We start from the raw sequence: 21,235 nt of genomic DNA, 5'->3' as shown, positions 1-21,235 counted from the left end.
TAAGAACCTAATCTGTTTGACCAATAAAAGGCCATCACACCTGGGCAGGGCAAATGGGATAGGCATAGTTAAAGTTCCAGGGCTTGGGGAGACAGAGAGAATCTTGGGAAGAAGAGAGACAGGAGGAGAGGGGAGAAGAAGAAGACTGCACCATGGGTTAGGTGGAGGAGAAGCACATGGCCAGCGTGGATGGAGATTTGGCCTAGATGATGATAATTAGCAAGTATTTGGGATTATGGATGGGAGGCATCTTGATAGAAATTATTAGAAGCAGATGGCATGGGATTGGGGCAGGTATGGGATACCTGCACCACTGTGGGAAGTAGTTTAGGGGATTAATGTCTGTCCTGTCCCAGGTTAACTGAGGCTATTTTAAAAATAACAGATGTCTGTGTCTTGATTTATTGCTAGCAGGTTAGAAAATACTGCTGTAATAATAATTATAGGCCTGATGATAATCATTATTAAGCCATACTGGTAAAATAACTGCAACAGGCATCTGTAAGGACGGCTGTCTCATTGAGCTTGGAGGGTTAACTTTCTTGATGTTGTTATGGATGATTCATTGAGCAGAATATTTTTAATCTAGCTGATTAAAATGGAAAATAATGGCATAAGAATTAACTTCAAGTCTGCAGTCTCTCTGATGACTAGAGAGAAAGCAATGTAGCCATTATCCAGTCTAAACCCTCACTTTAAGAATCTGATCCCATACAGACCACCTGGTTTACCCAAAGACAAATCAGGAGGTCCGGAGAGCCGAGCAGGTGCCCCTATCCACTGGTTAATATTAATCTGCATCTCTTATTTGCTATTACTGGCATAGAAGCAAGGAGAGGGGAAAGAGCTGGTAACTACCAAGCACTTCTTAGGGATAAGTCTCATGCCGAACACACTGAGTGCATCTGTCTTTATCACAGCCCATCGAATGGTTGCTTTGCTAGTTACATAACCAGCCAAGAATGTCGCTTTTATTAAACTGGGGGTTTTAAAAAATTTTCTAATGAGCAGAATGTGTTTCCCTCTGGGATGACTCCTGGGAAGTCTGAGGTAGGTGGGAGGTCACTTTAGGAATTCTAAAGGGGTAGAAAAGATGGTGGCTAAAGGGGCCTGAAGACCTGACTCTGTGCACTACTCCGCAGTACAGAGCACACACGTGTACATACTTTGTGTTCAGCCAAATTCTTCACAGGCTGTAGATTAGATACCAGTCCCTCCTCACTTCTGGGCTTCCTCTTTCTGTGGCTTACACTGACTAACCAATTTGGTCCAAGAGGGTTGCATCCAGATAGGTAAGTAAAACTGACTAGATTCCCCCCTCTCTCTGACATTCAAGCTTTCAGTGGTTGAGTGAGTACCCTAAAATCTACGGCTTAGATCAAGAATGCATTTCCTCTTTGGCAAAGCTCATGCAGAAGTGTCACATGGAAGTTGCTCTGGAAACCCACCGCAGCTGATAATTTTAGACAAGTGATACCTATTCACACATGTTCAATCCACAACCTTCCAAACGTGACTATTCTCTCAACAGCTTTTTGTTTTGTTTTTCTTGGTGAGATGTTCAGCGGGAGAGGGTATTGGAGGTCTGTGGAGTGCGTACATGGGCATGAGACCAAAGTCAGGCAGAGAGAAACACAAGAGCCGCAGCTAGCACGGAGTGGAGGGATGAAGAGAGCAAGAGCAGAGACGTCTTCACAGCCAAGCGCTCTTGGGTCTGCATTTCCCACGCATAGTAGACAAAACTAGGCATTCATTACATCAAGGAAAGACCCAGAGGGGAGGCTTTAGAGAGGCTCCCACTAGGAAAGGAAGGCTGTCCAGGGGCGACCCATGCTTCTAGTTGCACAGAGCACAGACCATCTCACAACCTCTTAGACATTCTAGAAGAATCTCTGCCACAGACAGAGAGCTTGCCAGGAGTGTGTGAAATGCTCCAGACACCAGGAAGCTATGGGACCACCTCAGGGAAACCCAGGCTGTTTTTGTAATTAACCTCATGGTCAGCGTGTTCGGACGTTAAAGACCTTTATGGAGATACGAGAGGCAATTACTTCCCGAGTCTTATTTACATGGCTGAGTTTACTCTTTGTTGAGTTCCAGAACTTCCCCCCCGCCCCCCCCCACACAGTATTTTGAGCTGGTGGAGGAAAGTGAACCTCAGCAGGTTCAAGGAGGACATTTTCCTTCTTCCTTTCCCTTTCACCTCTGACCTCTGACCTCTGGCCTCAGTAGTCCTCCAGGCTGAGATTTACAGGCCATTATCCACCCAGCCAAGGGACATGGCCTGCTGCTAAGACAGCCAGTTCTCCATGTGTGAGAACAACCTGCTCACTTCTCTCCACTCCCTGTTATTTGTCACCTGTTTTATGTTAGATCCTGGACCCTTTGTGATGCTAAGTGTCCAGTTCCCACAGCCTAATAAAGACATCTGAAAACACTTACCCCTGGGGTGATCTCTCTCTCTCTCTCTCTCTCTCTCTCTCTCTCTCTCTCTCTCTCTCTCTCTCTGTGTGTGTGTGTGTGTGTGTGTCTTTGTCTTTCACCAACAGAGAGTTAAGAGGCCGTATTGTACTGTGACTTATTTTATGATGCTATCCAGTTCCTGGTCCTCCATGCCCCTCATCACATATGCTATCCCAGACTATATTGTGTGGACATTTCTATGAAGGCTTCTTTTGAGCCTCTTTCATGTTGCCCAGAGAAACTATCTCTCTTTTACCTTAAGGCAGTGGTTCTCAATCTATGGGTTCTGATCCCTTTGGGGATGGAACGACTCTTTCACAGGGGTGCCATATTAGATATCCTGTATATCAGATGTTTACATTATGATTTATAACAGTACAGAATTACAGTTTTGAAGTAGTAATGAAAATAATTTTATGGTCGGGGCTACCACGCAATAGGAACTGTATTAACAAGTTGGAGCGTTAGGAAGGTTGAGAGCCACTTCTTTAAGGTATTCTTTCTGTCTTGTTTTGTTTTTTGAGACAAGGTTTCTCTGTGTAACCAAGGCTACTCTGTAGACCAGACTGGCCTCGAACTCACAGAGATCCTCTTGCCTCCACTTCTCAAGTGCTGGGATTAAAAGCGTGCGCCACCACTGCCTGGCTAAGGGTTTCCTTCTTAATGAAGCTCTTCTCCAGGTTTTAAAAGCAATTCCCTCCTTTCACTTAAGTCTTCTTCATGTTGTCTTTGATAGGATGCGCTGCTCGGTCTTAGTGTTCTTGCACTTCGAGGTCCCATCAGGGCCCCGTGGAAGCAATGTCCTCTCTCCCAGGAGAGCTTACTTTTGAAAGGTCATTTGGTGTCAGTTCCTTTCCAGAATAAACTGCTGATCTCCTACTTTTAAATTTTTATGTCACTGAGAAATGAATTTTTAGTTCAAGATAGATTTCCCCAAAACCTGGCATTTGTATCACTCTGTAAGCACCGGGACACAAGAAACAAGAGACTAATGTTTGCAACCTCAGCCATTAGGAAAATGTAAATTAAAACTACAGTACGGTTCTATCTTACTCCGATCAGAATGGCTATCATTAAGAAAGCAAGGAACAGAAATGATGGGAGTGAGGTGGGGGTGGGGAGCCCTTATGTACAGGTGGTGGCAATGTATGGGGGTGGGGTGAGGAGCCCTTATGTACAGGTGGTGGCAATGTATGGGGGTGGTGGTGGGGAGCCCTTATGTACAGGTGGTGGCAATGTATGGGGGTGGTGGTGAGGAGCCCTTATGTACAGGTGGTGGCAATGTATGGGGGTGGGGTGAGGAGCCCTTATGTACAGGTGGTGGCAATGTATGGGGGTGGGGGGTGGGGCACCCTTATGTACAGGTGGTGGCAATGTATGGGGGTGGGGGTGGGGAGCCCTTATGTACAGGTGGTGGCAATGTATGGGGGTGGGGGTGGGGAGCCCTTATGTACAGGTGGTGGCAATGTATGGGGGTGGTGTGGGGAGCCCTTATGTACAGGTGGTGGAAATGTAGGGGGGTGGGGGTGAGGAGCCCTTATGTACAGGTGGTGGCAATGTATGGGGGTGGTGGTGGGGAGCCCTTATGTACAGGTGGTGGCAATGTATGGGGGTGGTGGTGAGGAGCCCTTATGTACAGGTGGTGGCAATGTATGGGGGTGGGGGTGGGGAGCCCTTATGTACAGGTGGTGGCAATGTATGGGGGTGGGGGTGGGGAGCCCTTATGTACAGGTGGTGGCAATGTATGGGGGTGGGGGTGGGGAGCCCTTATGTACAGGTGGTGGCAATGTATGGGGTAGGGGTGGGGAGTCCTTATGTACAGGTGGTGGCAATGTATAGGGGTGGGGGTGGGGAGCCCTTATGTACAGGTGGTGGCAATGTATGGGGGGGCGTGGGGAGTCCTTATGTACAGGTGGTGGCAATGCATGGGGGTGGGGGTGGGGCACCCTTATGTACAGGTGGGTGGCAATGTATGAGGGTGGGGGGTGGGGAGCCCTTATGTACAGGTGGTGGCAATGTATGGGGGTGGGGGTGGGGAGCCCTTATGTACAGGTGGTGGCAATGTATGGGGGTGGTGGTGGGGAGCCCTTATGTACAGGTGGTGGCAATGTATGGGGGTGGGGGTGGGGAGCCCTTATGTACAGGTGGTGGCAATGTATGGGGGTGGGGGTGGGGCACCCTTATGTACAGGTGGTGGCAATGTATGGGGGTGGGGGTGGGGAGCCCTTATGTACAGGTGGTTGCAATGTATGGGGGTGGTGGTGGGGAGCCCTTATGTACAGGTGGTGGCAATGTATGGGGGTGGGGGTGAGGAGCCCTTATGTACAGGTGGTGGCAATGTATGGGGGTGGGGGTGGGGAGCCCTTATGTACAGGTGGTGGCAATGTATGGGGGTGGGGTTGGGGAGCCCTTATGTACAGTGGTGGCAATGTATGGGGTGGAGGTGGGGAGTCCTTATGTACAGGTGGTGGCAATGTATAGGGGTGGGGGTGGGGAGCCCTTATGTACAGGTGGTGGCAATGTATGGGGGGGCGTGGGGAGTCCTTATGTACAGGTTGTGGCAATGCATGGGGTGGGGGTGGGGCACCCTTATGTACAGGTGGTGGCAATGTATGAGGGTGGGGGTGGGGAGCCCTTATGTACAGGTGGTGGCAATGTATGGGGGTGGTGGTGGGGAGCCCTTATGTACAGGTGGTGGCAATGTATGGGGGTGGTGGTGGGGAGCCCTTATGTACAGGTGGTGGCAATGTATGGGGGTGGGGGTGGGGAGCCCTTATGTACAGGTGGTGGCAATGTATGGGGGTGGGGGTGGGGAGCCCTTATGTACAGGTGGTGGCAATGTATGGGGGTGGGGGTGGGGAGCCCTTATGTACAGGTGGTGGCAATGTATGGGGTAGGGGTGGGGCGTCCTTATGTACAGGTGGTGACAATGTATGGGGGTGGGGGGGGGGAGCCCTTATGTACAGGTGGTGGCAATGTATGGGGTGGAGGTGGGGAGTCCTTATGTACAGGTGGTGGCAATGTATAGGGGTGGGGGTGGGGAGCCCTTATGTACAGGTGGTGGCAATGTATGGGGGGGCGTGGGGAGTCCTTATGTACAGGTGGTGGCAATGTATGGGGGTGGGGGTGGGGAGCCCTTATGTACAGGTGGTGGCAAAGTATGGGGGGGCGTGGGGAGCCCTTATGTACAGGTGGTGGCAATGTATGGGGGTGGGGGTGGGGAGCCCTTATGTACAGGTGGTGGCAATGTATGGGGGTGGGGGTGGGGCACCCTTATGTACAGGTGGTGGCAATGTATGGGGTGGGGGTGGGGCACCCTTATGTACAGGTGGTGGCAATGTATGGGGGTGGGGGTGGGGAGCCCTTATGTACAGGCGGTGGCAATGTATGAGGGTGGGGGGTGAGGAGCCCTTATGTACAGGTGGTGGCAATGTATAGGGGTGGGGGTGGGGAGCCCTTATGTACAGGTGGTGGCAATGTATGGGGGGGCGTGGGGAGTCCTTATGTACAGGTGGTGGCAATGTATGGGGGTGGGGGTGGGGAGCCCTTATGTACAGGTGGTGGCAATGTATGGGGGTGGGGATGGGGAGCCCTTATGTACAGGTGGTGGCAATATAAGCTAGTGCAGATGTCACAAGGGACGTTTAAACTAGATGCCTAAGAAAACTTGAGGATGATTTTACTAGAGGTTGGGAGAAAAACAACAGGTTTGTTTGGGCTGGAGAGTTGGCTCCGTGGTTAAGAGCACTTGTTACTCTTCCAGAGGACCCAAGTTTGATTCCCATCCCCACACGGCAGCTCACGGACATCTGTAACTCCAGTCCTAGGGGATCCAATACCCTCAGATCTCCTTAGGACACCAGCACACATGTGGCACACATACATACATACATGCTGGCAAAAAACTCATACACATGAAATAACAAAATAAGCAAACCCAAAACAATTGTAAAAACTGTTGTTTTTTAATTTTGTGTGTCTGTGTGTGTGCACACATGTGCTCAGTGGGTTTGTGCACACCTCCAGAGTGCAGACACCTGCAGAGGAAACAAGAAGTCACAGTGCCCTTGGAGCTGGAGTTACAGGTAGCTGTGAGCTGCCCACCTTGAGTGCTGGAAATCGTTTTACCTATTTGACCGTTCTAGTTCCCAGTACCGCTCAAGAGAGAGTGAACTAGCTGTTTGTAGCAGCAAGATCACAAAAGATATTCCCATCAACACATCACTAATGATCAGAAGGCTGAAAATGGCTAACTACTGCAGAGTATGCTCTGGCATTAAATATATTATGGTAAATGTGAAAATAGTAAATGAGATCATGTTAAATATTATGCAAGATAAGGATTAAGTGTTTAATAAAATAGAAGAAAGACACAGTGAGATTGGGGGGGGGAAGGAAAAACAAGACTTAGCAGAGACAGAGAAACAAGAAGGGGAATGAAGAAGGATGTCAAGAAGGGGAAAAGGATTAAAACACAGTTTTAATAAAAAATAATATGATTTCCTAATAAAGGGTTCAAAAATAAAATCCAATAAATGTGAGGTGAGAAATAACACATGAAAACATGAGAGGATTTAAAAAATGGCAATAAGATAAAGAGGATTTTAAAAAATGGCAATAAGATAAAGAAAGTTAAAACACCACTAACTGCAGAGAGAGGGAAATGACGGTGCATGGGGACCAAAGAAGAAAAAGGAACTAAGGGAAATAAAACTGGGAAAATGCATTTAAAAATCAAGTGAAAGAGTATGAGGGAAACAGCAAATCAAGTCAATTTCTAAAATATAACACGGACTCAGGGAACTATATCCGTTAGTAGAAAACTTGCAAAGCAAGGACTTGAGTTCAATCTCTAGAACAAGTATAGAAAAAACACCAAGTGTAGCGTGTGTGCGTGTGACCCCAGAACTGGGGAAGCAGACGCGCACCGTGAGCCTTGCTGGCCAGGCTGCCTAGCTTGCTTGGAGATTTGCAGGACAGCGAGAGATCCTGCCTCATAAGATAAGATGGGTAGCTCCCAAGGTGGTTACATGTACGGCTGTGTATGCATGAATACATACACATGTGACCCGCATATACAGGTGCACCCCCATGAACACACACAAGTAAACAAATTTATAAAATGCACACCATATTTAAAAATACAGTACAGTAAGAATCCCTGTTAAATGTGCAGAAAAAAAAAAAAAGGGTTGACTTTTCGGGACTAGTTTTCCATTTCCTCAAATTTGGAGACTGCTAGCAGTAGGGCTAGCGGAGTGGTTCCGTAAGCTGTGGGTCTCTGTTTCTAGGGGTTATCCCAGAGTTCAGTCGACTTGACAAATGTCTGATGTCTGCCAGAGCTGTGTTGGCAGTAGCTGTTTACCTCCTTGTGTACCAGGAGCCTCTGATGGCTACATTGAGATACATTCACTGAGAGCTCAGCAACGTATCTTACTTTCCCGAGACTCCCCCACATGGCACCCCCTGGAGTGGTTGTGTTACCTAAGGGGTGTCTCTCAAGTGAGTTGGGAGTTTGGGGAGCAACCACACCACTGAGATTATAACAGAGAACCTGTCTTTGAACCATCATGGCTTTCTGAGTATTAATGCCACTGTTGGGAACCAGCTACTGTGAGTATCATGCTGGACCCAGGACTTCAGTGTTCTCAAGCTCCGCAGCAATCAATAAGGTGTCTCTGGAATTTGATTTACCTGTTTGTCTCAGACTCAGATACAGCAAAGTCCAGGGTAATTTTCAGATGATGAGCTACCTTCAAGGCCTAGGCCATCTCTCCATATGCTCTGCCCAGCCCGAGCCAGCCCTCTCCACCTCCACTCTTTGGCCTACCAGTGTCCAGCCAACCTACAGCCTCGTGCCTGCCCAACCTGGACCATCCCTCACCCAAGGCCTATAATGAGCCAAAGTCTAAGGCTTCCAAACGTGTGAGTGCTCTCCAATCTCAGGTCCCTGGGGTCCCACTTTCAAGAATAATTCTCAAACCCAGATGACTCCTGGCTGTTCTACCTGATCAGGATGCTCTGATTCACACAGTGTGAGGAAATAGAATAGGGCACATCTGTGAGAGAAATCACTTTCTCAATAAAATCATCAACTAGTTTTGGGGCTCCTGAGGGATGTGGGGTTGTCCTGTGGGTAGGACTGCCTGGCTTTTCAGCACCTTCGTCTGTGTCCCTCTTCCTGCCAAGAGACCTCAAATCCAAGGCTGCACGGAACTTGGCTTGCTTCTTGCCACACGTGTGTGTGTGTGTGTGTGTGTGTGTGTGTGTGTGTGTGTGTGTTGCATCTTTTTGCTTCATGTGTAGATTTCTAAAACTTTCTCTCTCTCTCTCTCTCTCTCTCTTGTTTTTTTTGATAGAGTCTGCCTTTTCTTTTCTTATCTTGACTCTTCTAGTACTTTACCATACCCAGAAATAACACATCAGTTTTCTTTTGTTGTGTATGGTAGCATGACACAGTTTATATTTCCTTATGCTTTCTATGTAACCTATGTGCCTATGTGTAATGTGTGTTTCTTCTCCTCCTCCTCCTCCTCCTCCTGCTCCTGCTTTTTTTTCCCAAGACAGGGTTTCTCTGCATAGTACTAGCTGTCCCAGAATTCACTCTGTAGACCAGACTGGCCTTGTGCTCAGAGTTCCGCCTGCCTCTCTCATGCTGGGATTAAAGGTGAGCACCACCATCATCTGGTAATGTGTGTTTTCTAACAGGCAGCACACAGTTGGGCTTTACTGTTAAATGTGATTGGACCTTTATTCGAGATTTATATGCCATTTATATTTAATGTCGTAGATCTGACTGTGTCTAAGTCCATCCTCTTGCTTTAGTTATTTGTATAATCTGTTTATTTCCGCCTTTCCTTTCTTATTTTGGGTTAGTATTTTTTTTATTGATAATTCTGTGTGATCTTCCTTTGCTACTCATTAACTATGCCTACGTTTGTGTTTGTAGCGGTTGCTTTTGGATTTACGGTATACATCTTCACTTTAGCAGCCTGCTTTTCGGTGATACTGTATTACCTCATGGGGGATACAGAACCAACACAGGCATGCATTTCCATCTCTCTTTTTCCTTTCTTCATATAATTGCTTTCATGTGTTTTATAATCCCTCAGTATATTGTCATTTTATTAATCACTTGCATTTCAAAAGGCTTGTTTATTAAGAGAAATATTCTTATTACTCACATACTTAGTACTTCTAGGACTCTTCATTTCTTTACAAATGCACATTTTGATAATTTGGCATAATGTTTCTTGTGCTTAAAGGATTTATTTTTAATATTTTCTATAGAGCAAGTCTCTTGGTGAAAAGTTATTTCAGCTTCTGTGTGTCTGAAACAGATTTGCCTTCATTTATGATTTTTGCCTCTCATTTTATATCCAAGTATAAGTCCTTGTTATATTGGAATATGTTTTAAATTAGGATATGTTAACAATGCAAAACAGTAGATTCAGTGGTGTTTTCATATATGGACATGTGTCCTTTGGTGACCTTCCCTCTCCAGGTGCCCTTTCTTGCATTTCTGCCCTAGTCCCCTTCTTCTGTAGCAGTCTCCCACTACTATTGTGTGTTTATATTAAAATGTAGACTTTTGTATGTGATTGGAAACATGCAATGTTTTTCTGAGTCCGGCTTATTTCATGTATACAGCCTCTGTCAGCACCCTAAAGGTGGCAGGACCTGGGGGAAGGGGGCCCAATGCATGAGGCAAACTAAAGTCTTATGGAATAGACAACTTTATGTAGCGCCCCAACCAAGATATACTCTGAGAGTAAAGAAAGGTCACGTGAGTAAAGTTCTCATGAGTTCAAGCTGTACATAACCACAGGGACAAGCTGCACTTGGCAAAAAAACAAACAAACAAGACAAAACAAAACAAAACAAACAAACACAAACAAAAAAACCCATGCGTTTTCTATAGAGGCATATAGAGGATAGTGTAAAAATTCAATTGAATAACAAGTGCAAGCAACAATCAATAATCTGGAGCAAACTCTGTCCCGTACACTGTACCCAGGAGGAGCAGACTTTGTATACAGACTTTGATTTATTTGGATATTGTCCTGGTTGCCTTCTATTGCTGTTCTATTGCTGTTTACTATGCTTAGAGCAAAACGGGGGCGGTGGGGGGGGGGCGAGGGTTTAATTCATCTTACAGCCTATGGTTCATTGCCAAGGGAAGCCAAGTCAGGAACTTAAGGCAGGGAGCTGGAGGAACTAAGGCAGAGGTCACGGAGGAGTGCTGCTTCCCAGCTCGCTCAGCCTGCTGTCTTACACATGCCAGGACCACTTGTCCATGGGCAGAACTGTCCACAGTGGGCTGAGCCCTTATAGAAGCCCATCATCAGTCAAGAAAATTCCTCCACAGACTTGCTCACAGGCCAGGCTGTTGGAGACCATCCCTCAACTGAGGTTTCCTCTTCCAAGATAACTCTAGCTTTTGCTGACAAACAACAACTATGGCGCTCTTTAAAAAAACAAAACAAAACAAAACCCAAAGACAAAAAACTAAAACTCTACTTTATTTGGGGTGTTTAGGCCTCAACCTCCCTTCTAATCTCTCAACTCTACATAGGAGAGAGGTGGTTAGTAGGGAGAGGGGACCCCTTTATTTCTCCTGGCTGTTTAGGGTTGAAGGGTCTTTGGGGCTGTACCAATATCCATCAACAGCAGATGTAGCCAGCAGTCTCCTCCAAGCTGCTATGGCCTGAAGTGTTTCTCTCTGTCTGTCTGCTCCAGTCTTCAAACTTCTACAAGCCACACGCCAACACTGCACTCCACTCCACACTCTCTCTGTGCTCTCATTTATAACCTCAGAGCCCTAGACCACACCCCTCTTCACGCTGCGTGAGGAAGGCCAGTATCATCTGGGAAAAGCCAAGCCCCTCATGAGACAGTTAACAGCTATGGACAAACTAAAGCTCAAATGGAAATCCCACACTTGGGACTAAAACAAAAAACATATTTACATAAAGCAACCAAGTTTACAAAGAAACCAAAACTTCTATATCAACAAACAAACAAACAAACAATTCCAACCAGCACAGACATATACCCGGGAATTGTGTGGCTGGATCTTATGGTAGCTCCGTCTTTAGGTTTGTAAGGAATCTCCACACTATTTCCATAGTAGCTGAGCAAATTTACACTTCCGGCATTGTGCAGAGCTAGTCCTTTCCCCGCCCGTCTACATCCTTGTTAGCATTGTTGTTGTCTGTTTTCCCCATCATATCATCTGCTGTGGGAATAATTTCACTTCTTGACGTCCTCCTTTCCTATTTATAGCCCTTTAATTTACCCCTCTTATTTCTGTAAGAATTCAAGCACTACATTAAATAGGCACGGATGCCATTCTTGTTATGGGAGTGTTTTAGGAACTGTTTTCTGTTGTCCTGTTTCTTATAATAATCACTATTCATTTGTCATATAGAACCTTTATGGTAATACTGTTTCTAGTTGGCTCAGGCTTTTTCTCATGAAGGCTTGGAGATGATTGTATGATTTTTGTCCTTGATTCTGCTTATGCGCGGCTTACTGGGACTTCTTCATTTGAACCACTCTTGGGTTCCCGGAATGAAACAATGTGGTCGTGGTCCATGAGCATTTAAATGTGTTGAGTTTATTGAACACCTGGCTGGCTGAGGGTAGGTTGTTAGTATCAGCACTCTACTGACTTTAGTAACTTGCCTTCTTTGTATATCAGGAGCTGCTGCTGGCCCTGTGAGCACTACGGCCTGTGGGGTGGACAGATTCTCTGTCTCTCCAGAGACACACCAGTGTCGGCATCTATGGGTTGGCAAATGTCTGAGTTGAGACTGTCCCCTGATTGCTCCAAAGATTAGGAGAGCAAACAGAGCACTGAGCTCCGTGCTAGAGAGGAAAGAACTGGGGAAATGGGCACTGTGCTTACAAGCCTCATTCATTTCAGGACTGGCCCACCAATAAAGCACCCGGAAGGAGACTTAGGTAAGCTGGGGAAGTCAAGCAATCCACTCACCGAACCTGAGCTCCAAGCTCTCAGTGTCACCAGGTATCCAGACACATAGGGCAGGAAGATAGCTCAGGAAGCCAGGAAATCTGCTTCCTAGGGCCACTGGCCACTACATCCTCCGCACTCTCACACTCACGCTTACAGCTGCTCTGCATCCCAGCAGGTGTGGAGGTTTGAACCAGAAATGGTTCCCATAGGCTAGTGTATTTGCGTGTTTGGTTCCCAGTTGGTGGGCTGTTTAAGAAGGATTGGGAGGTGTGGTCTTGTTGGAAGAGATGCGTCCCTAGGCTTTGAGCTCTCAAAGGCCTCCACTGGGCCTGGGTAGCTGTGCAGCTTCTCATCAGAGTGGACACCGCACGGCGAGCCTTTTGCATCATGGCCTGCCACAAAGCACATACTGCTAGCATTATGTTTTCCTTTGTGAACTTCTGGTTTTGTTCTGTTTCATGTTTCTTTGTTTGTTTGTTTGTTTTTTGTTTGTTTGTTTTCTTTTTTTTTATTATTAATTTATTCTTGTTACATTTCAATGTTTTATCCCATCCCTTGTACTTTGTTTGTTTTTGAGACAGAATTTCTCTGTATAGCCCTGTCCTAGAACTCACTCCGTAGACAAAGAAGGCTGGCCTCAAACTCAGATCTGCCTGCCTCTGCCTTACAGGCCAGACTGATGGGGGCATTTTCTCAATTGACGTCCCCTCTTCCAGCTCGGCTCCAGCTTGTGTCAAGCTGACATGAAACGAGCCAGCACGATTGTCGTTTGTCTCACTGTGCCTAAATCTTAAGTTAAACTTTATTCTAGGGATGCATATGCATAAAAATACAGCATAGTATCTTGCTGGTCTGAGAACACCCATAGTTGGTCTTGATTGAATCAATGGCAATATGTCATGCTTAGAATGGCCTTCCTTAAATGTGTCAGAGTACGTTTTTCCACATTAGTCTAGAGCAGTAGTTCTTAGCCTTCCTAAAGCTGTGACCTTTTAATACAGTCCTCACATTTTGGTAACTCTCAACCGTAAAACTATTTTTGCTGTTAATTCATAACTATAAATTTGCTGTTATGAATTGTAATATAAAAATCTGATATTTCCAATGGTATTAGGCACCTCATGCGAAAGGATCTTTTGACCCCCCAGAGGGGTCCCAAACCACAGGTTGAGAACCACTCACTGGTCTATAACTTTCAGAATTTTTGAGGTCCTGAGGGCAGGCTGAACCCAGGGCCTTGTGTATGTTAAGCTAACACGTCACCATCCATCCTTTCCTACCATCATCCCCTCTTCCTAGTTTTCATTTTGAAGATTATCCAGTTAATCTAAAGTAATCAGCTAATCTCTTAAGATTAGTTTTGTTGTAGTGTCAAAGAGCTTCTACACTTATCTGAGGGGCTACTAAAATGTCCCTTGTTTTCTAAGCACTGAGTCCTGTGACTGTGGCTTATCTTTGACACAGATCCTCAGTGGGAATCATGGGAGTTTGTCTCCAGGCTCACACAGCAATTTCTCTTCCTACCTGAACCTGGGAGGCTCTAGTTGCTTCTCATATGTTTTGATTCTGCTCATTGGCTGTCATTCACTGGAAACACAATTGCCTCATTGTTTTGTGGTATCTGTCCCGCTCTGGACCACACTTAATTTGATGCATGGAGCTATAGCTTATTTTCTGGGGGAAATGTGGGAGCAGCGTTTTCCAATGAAGTACTTGTGTGAAGACTCATCGGAAAGAGACGGACAGAGACAGCCAGAGCCTTGTAGGTCATTCTTACTTTCGGTTCTACCTCAAATCAGGGTAACTTCTGTGAAGAAGCCTTATTGGATCCTGCACAAGCTACTACAAGTCAGCTGCTGGGATCGACAGATGGACATGTCGAATGGACACGATACCAACATCTAAACTTTCGTGTAGCCCACACCAGCTATTTTGAAGTTCTCTTCACTACCTTAGAGCCCCTACTGGATGTCACTCATTCCTGACTCCTGTTCCTGCTAGGCTGCTGCTGCCTCTCTGTCTCTGACTTTACAACAGCTACATCTCAGCACCTGCCAGCTCTCACTTCACACACGCGGACTGTGCTGCCATCCTGGACGCTTGACAAGGGCTTGGTGTCCTCACAAAGGAGAGAGCACTAATTTAAGATCCTGGCTATGCCGCTGGAAGATCAGCCAGGGTCATCTTGAGGGCTCTGGGGGCCTTCCAGAGTCTGATGCCAGAGGCGTCCCAAATAGCTGAGCTAGCTTGGCCACTCCTAGAAAAAGGCCACTTGACCCAGGGCTCACCAGGCTCTCTGTAGCATGTCAGTCCTTTGCAATTCCAGGCTGCATGACCTGAATACAGGACCGGTGAAGGAGAATACAGTACACAGAGTGAATGCTAACCCCCAAAACCCAAACAGAAAAACAAACAATGCAGAGGTTTTGGAAAGAACTCAGGAGAGGGCCAAGCCAGAGTCACACTATGCACCGTGAGAACCACTCTCACTGCTGGTTTCAGCTGAACACTTTGGCAGAGCCAAATGACACATTTTAACTGCCCCCAATTTTGTTCTGCACGGGGATGTCTTCAGAGCGTGTCTCGGGCAGTGATGCGTATGACACAGCATAAGCCCTGCTGAGAAGCTTCTAGACGCTGCATGTGTCAAGCGTTTATTGCTCTGTCCTTCCTGAGCATGTGGCTTGTATATTAGTGTGCACACTGCCCACAGGGCATGCTGGGAATTGCACACTGCTGTGCCTACTCAGTATGGGTCACCCACTATTCCTATATAGGCAGAACCTGAATGGCATCCTCCTCCATTGACCTCCAGCTACAAGTGTCTGTCACTTAGTCAGTATGTATTTAAGGGGCTGTTCTTACCTCAACAGAGATACCCACAGTTTCTCCCATCACTTCTGCATGCACAAACTCAAGCACTTTCGGATGAGAAGAAGTGACCTTATGTAATTTTTCATTACCACAGAAAGGCATTAGTCACAAAGAATAATCTTTTTAACTAAAAGAAAAGCTCTGGACTCAATTATTACACAGTCTAAAAACGAGACAGTGAAATTTGAATAAAGGTTAGGTGGCATTTTTCTCTGCTGAAAATAGACCCACATTTCTGGTTGATAAAAGCTAAAACGAGAGCAGGCCTTTCGGTGTTGCCTTCTCTGACATTTTCTGAAAGCCCAGGTTAGTTTTTTAAATCAGTCCACGGTTTGGTTTCCTCCCCAGAGCAAGCCAGAGGTCAGCTAGGGAATCCTGCCTTAAACACATCTTTCTTAGGATAGCCTTTCTGGTGCAGCTTTGAGCTGGGGCTGCCCTCTGGGCCACCTCTCAAAGGACGTCTCACAGAATTGCTGCACTGTTGGACTGGGAAAGACTCCAAGGGCAGGGCTTAGCAGGAACTTCATGCCGAGTGACACACAGCCGCCATGGATACAAGTAGGACAAAAGTGGCACGGAGGTGCCTTGTTATCTTGGCCCATGTGGCTTCGCTATGAAAATAAGGCTGTTCACTCCATGCAGAACTAAGTCATTTCTGCCTCAGGGAAGGCAAAGACAGGAAGGAGTTCACGCCTCCTTGTCAAATGTAACTCATGCACATTTCATGGCGAAAGGAAGCTGGGAACGAGAATATATCCAAGTACCAACCCTTTTCGGTGTGCCCTTGCCAGATATGGTGAGACAAAGTCCACACCGAAGCTTCTGCCTTGGAGATAGTTCCTAAAATCCGATTGCTGACTGTCGATTGACTTGTGCCAGCCACTGACCCTCACAGGGCAAAGGGAGGTTCTCTTGGGCAGCCCGGAGGAATAACAAAAGGAAAACCTGCCAGGATAAGGCATCTGGCAGAACGTGTTGAAACTATTTCTAGCACACGGAATGCACGGCACCGAGGAGTCACAAGGCTTGTTCTTCGTGTCCTACCAGCAACCCTTTGCCCCCTTTGACCTCCCTTGACTTGAGCAGGTGTACATCCCAGCAGATTTCAAATAGTTTCAGAGTTATCTTCGCCTCCCCTTCGTCCTCTCTCTAGGGCCAACACTTCTTATTGGCATATGGGAAGAGAAAAAAATAAACAAAAGCAGAATGCGTACATGGTCATTGTCAGTCTTGAAGCGAATGGCTCCTGAGTTAGTGTGAAAGAGAAAATGGCATATTTTCAGCTGATGCTCGAGATATTTTATTTTGTTTACATTTATTTATCTATTTTTATGTGTATGCTGCCAGGTACCTTGGGACTGGAGTCACAGGTGCTGTGAGCTGCCATGTGGGTGCTGAGACTCGAACTTGGCTTCCCCAGAAGAGCAGCAAATGCTCTTAACCGAGCCATCTCTCCAGCCCCTTGAGATACAATTTTAATATGTCCGCATGCAGCCTTAATTTCCCTTTGTTTTCTTTACCCTCTGCACTGCGCTACGTGTGTGATTGGGCCTCTACTACATACCGCCGCCTAACAAGAAGTCCAATTTCTAGGCTGGAGGTCACACCTAAGAGATAACAGGGGTGCCAGATGTGGGGATGCACGCCTTTAATCCCAGAACTCAGGAGGTAAAGGCAGGCAGATCTCTGTGAGTTCGAGGTCAGCCTAGTCTATGTAGTGAGTTCCAGGACAGCCAGGCAAAGCTATATAGAGAGACCCTGAGCGGGAAGGGGGGTGGGGGGGGGGGAAGGAAACTAGATTATAGTTCTTCTGCTAACTGTTTATGAGAGAGGAAGCAACACAGCTTATCTCTACCCAAGGTGCATCTCAAGAAGTGATGTTGACTGAACAAATCAAGTGTCCAGAGCATAAACTTTGACATTTTCAGCATGACAACACAATGTGAGGGTTTTAGTAAGTTCTATCAATGGATAGACAGCAGGAACATAGCTATAATCATCTGATTGAATCAACTTGCATCCTACTGTGTGTGTGTGTGTGTGTGTGTGTGTGTGTGTGTGTGTGTGTGTGTGAGTGTGTATGGGCGTGCAGGTGTCCTTTGAAGTCAAAAGAGACACTGGATGCCCTGGAACTGGAGTTACAGGTGGTTATGAATCAGTGCGTGATTCCAGCGCTGGGAACTGACCTGGGTCCTCTGCAAGAGTCGTAAGCGCTCTTAACCCCCAGCCCTTTCTCCACGCATTCCCTGCTGACAGGTGTTCTCTGCTGATGAAATGAAGCAATTCACACCAAATTAAAGCACAAAGGTAGCAGCTCTCTGGGGGCAGTTCTGGAGGGGGTTAACTAACCTCACGGTGTATGTGTGCGTGTGCGTGTGTGTGTGATCAGTGAAGTTGCCAGGTAGAGGACGACAGAAAAACACTTGGAGTAGGGGGCAGAGAGAGAAGGAACCAAATGTCTGGACTGTAGAGTGAAGAGCCTCTATGGAGGAGGAACACCCCCTCCCCTGCCCCTCCCCCCCCCGCCCGCCCCTGTTCCAGCCCCTGGGCGGGAAAGTTCAGGGTAGAGGGCAGGGTATGCCAGCCATGCCCTGTAACAGGTAGGGCCTGATGGGTGCTGGGAGACCCTGAGGCCAGATCCACTTTGATTAAACAGACACCTACATCTACACCTACAATATTCCAATTGCTTAAATTCCTTCTTAATTCTTAAAAATCTACACTGGGATTGCAGGTGACTATTGCATCCCACCCCTCTCCATGAGCATTAGTCTGTGTATCAACAGGTAAAGCAAATGCAGTTTTTGAGGGCAAATTCTGGCGGTCATGAGTTCCGTATATAGGCATAAGTCTACAGAGGAAAGGAATGGCGGCTTCACGTTCGTCCTGGTTTCCAAAGAAGCTGACTCCAGTACAGAGGAAACATCTGTTTCTTAGGGATGAGATTTGGCTTGTTCAAGGGTTGACCTTCTTAGGACTCTATCTCCCTAAGGCCTTAAACTAGACAGTGACCTTCAGGATGCATGCCGGAGACACTGTTCTCTTCCCACCTTCTGCCCTCTCTCCTGCCCTCCCTTCTCTTTCCTTTCTTCCTTCCTTCCTTCCTTCCTTTCTTCCTCCCTCCCTCCCTTCCTTCTTCCTTCCTTCTCTTCACCCCCTCTCATCTTCCTGATTCTTGGAGATAAAAGTCTTTCTAAAGTAAGGGTCAGTCTATGCCAAGCTGGCTACATGCAGTTTACTTGGTAAACCGGAATATGGCAGATCGCTGTGTCTGTATCTGCAATATGACGACCGAGTTCTGTTTCACTCACTTTAGTGTTTCAGGTTTGTTTCCTGCCCTTCGAATAGAGAGCACATGAGGGCTGAGAGCAGCAGCTAGAGGAAGCTAGTGAGGCTTTCGTGGCTACTCTCCAGTGGGGATGACTTCTCTACCTGGGGCAGAGTGTGTTCTGAGCTTGCTTCTTTCCGCTGCCCACAGTGAGCTTCACACCAGGCTTCCGGCGTGCAGTGATGGCTTCTGGTGTGCAGTGATGGCCATTTCAATGTCTTCGCCTCTCTTCTCCAGCTGCTCCTCCATCCATTCCCCATGATCCATATATCAAGAAGTCAAGCAAGCCAGCTATGTGCACTGCATGATTTGTGGACGTTTGAACATGATCACAGGGGTTCTTAGAGAGAAAAAGCGGCTATCTCCAAATTATCTTCCAGCAGGATCTGTGACCCGTGCCTCCTCTGGAGGAAAAGCTGATCTTGGTTTGCTTTGTTCTGTGAAGAAAACCCTTTTCCAAATCATGTTGAAAACTATTCCAGCAAGGACTGATGCAAACCAGAACAACAGTTGGGCTCTCATCCCTCAGGTAAGCAGAGGCTTGAGACGGCAGTCTCAACCATCTTGAAATTATCACCTCCTCCCCCAGTCTCTTTTCAAAGGCTTTAAACATTTCTATTCTCCTACACTCCACACCCTTTCCAAACTTTAATTCATATTTTTCTGTCTTTCTGATCCCCAAAATAGCTTTGAGGATGTTTTCATATGTGTTGTGTGTGTGCATTCACATATATTCATTACTTTTGAATTTTTATTGTTACTCTGTGTAAACCCCATTTTTCCATATAAATCTATCAAAGGCTCCTTTTCCACGTGACCCTGTGACCTATAGTTTTAGGATGCTCTTTTTGAACTCTTAGGAAGGCTCCTCAGTTAAGATGTCCTGAAACTGAAGGCAGAAGACTTCACTCTTGTTCCAAGATGGCACCTTGTTTCTGTCTGTTGAGACATTGTGTCATCTGCTTGGCAACGCCAAGAGACCCGTGAGAAGTGTCTGGGGTCTAGAGATGACATCAGTTTAAATCTCAGCTCACCTTGCTGGTGGTGGGAGACTGTGGACCTAGGTGCTTTGGTCCCCTCCCCTGGTCATCCTCAGAGTTGCTGAGTCCTGTGGCTCTGCCCTTTGAGCCATGAGGCATTCTCTTAGCACAGGGAAAAGGGCTGTCTTGGAGCATCAGGCATCAAGAAGTTGAGGCAGAGGGCTGGAGAGATGGCTCAGTGGTCAAGAGAAGTGGTTCTTTTCCCAGAGGATATAAGTGGCTCCCAGCAGCCATATCAGGTGGTCCTCAAAGGTGTGTAACTACATTTCCAGGGGACCCAAGAATCCACATGCTGACCCAACACATAATTTAAAAATAAAAATATATATTTAGAAAGAAGCTGAGGCCAGTTCCTCCTGTGCCTGCTTCTTCTTACGCAGAAGGGGTGACGGGGCTGCCTTTCATACCTGCTTTCCTGGTATTGCTGCCACTGTTCCTTATGTTAAAGGTGAAAAAATGTGCTTCCAAAGAGCATAGCATCACTCTTGGACAGCAAGGCCAACGTAAAAGCCACGAGAGCCTTTGCCATCTGCGTGAGACTAGTCTTCAGCCTCTGGTGGTCAGAAATGTGCACTTTGCAAACATGAGTTTTGTCTCTGTCCTCGCTCCATCCTTTTTGTTTTTTTGTTTTTGGTTTTATTTGAGTAATTTTTTTCCAGATTACATCTTGATTGTTATCCCCTCGCTTGTATCTTCCTGTTCCCCTCATCCCTCCCTCTTTCACCCTATTCCCCTCCCCTAGGTCTGTGACAGAAGGGGACCTCCTCTCCCACCATATGATCACAGCCTATCAGGTCTCATCCTGGTAGCCTGCTTGCCCTTCCTCTGAGTGCCACCAGGTCTCCATCCTTTTTGGCTGGGACTAATAAGGGAGGTGACCCTGCATAGCCACCAAGCAGCTGCAGGTGCGCACAAGGACACAGTCGAATGTGAAAACAGCAAGCAGCGCCAGTCAACAACACTGACTCCTTATTTCATCAAGACAGAAGCCCAGGCCCCCAGGAGGTTAAGGATAATCGTGAGTTCAAGGCTAGCCTGGGATGTACACACACACACACCCTTTCTCAACAAGCAAACAAGAAAGACTGTATTCTGGCCTTAAAACAGAAAAAACATCAAGTACATGAAAAGTAGTTAACCCTTTCCCACACCTGACTAACCTCTACCGACAGAGACCCCAGTGGGAGAGAAATCTTTCCTTCTAGCTTTAGAATTGAATTTATATGCTCATAAAAGTGTAGATTTCCCAAAACCTGTGGGTTTGTTATTTTAAAAAATCAAGCTCTAAGAACAAGTTCTACAAATAGTAAGATTTTTTTTTAGTACACCTTACTCTATTCTGAGCACCATATTACTTCTCATATTTGAAGTCATTAAACTAATCTATCTATTTATGCTCCAATAAATATTAAAGCACACATGCTTTTAAAAATAGAAAGTCAGCAGTAATTATTTTGGTTACAGCCCTACTGGCACATTTTTTTCCTGCTTAGTTGTAACATCCTCAGTGTTACATGGGGACATTTTAGTTCCCACCAACTCCTTCGTTGC

The sequence above is a fragment of the Acomys russatus genome, chromosome 17 (assembly GCF_903995435.1).
Source record: "Acomys russatus chromosome 17, mAcoRus1.1, whole genome shotgun sequence".
In the NCBI taxonomy this organism is placed as follows: Eukaryota; Metazoa; Chordata; class Mammalia; order Rodentia; family Muridae; genus Acomys; species Acomys russatus.
The sequence above is the reverse complement of the archived record's forward strand: the minus strand, read 5'-3'. Positions refer to the sequence as shown.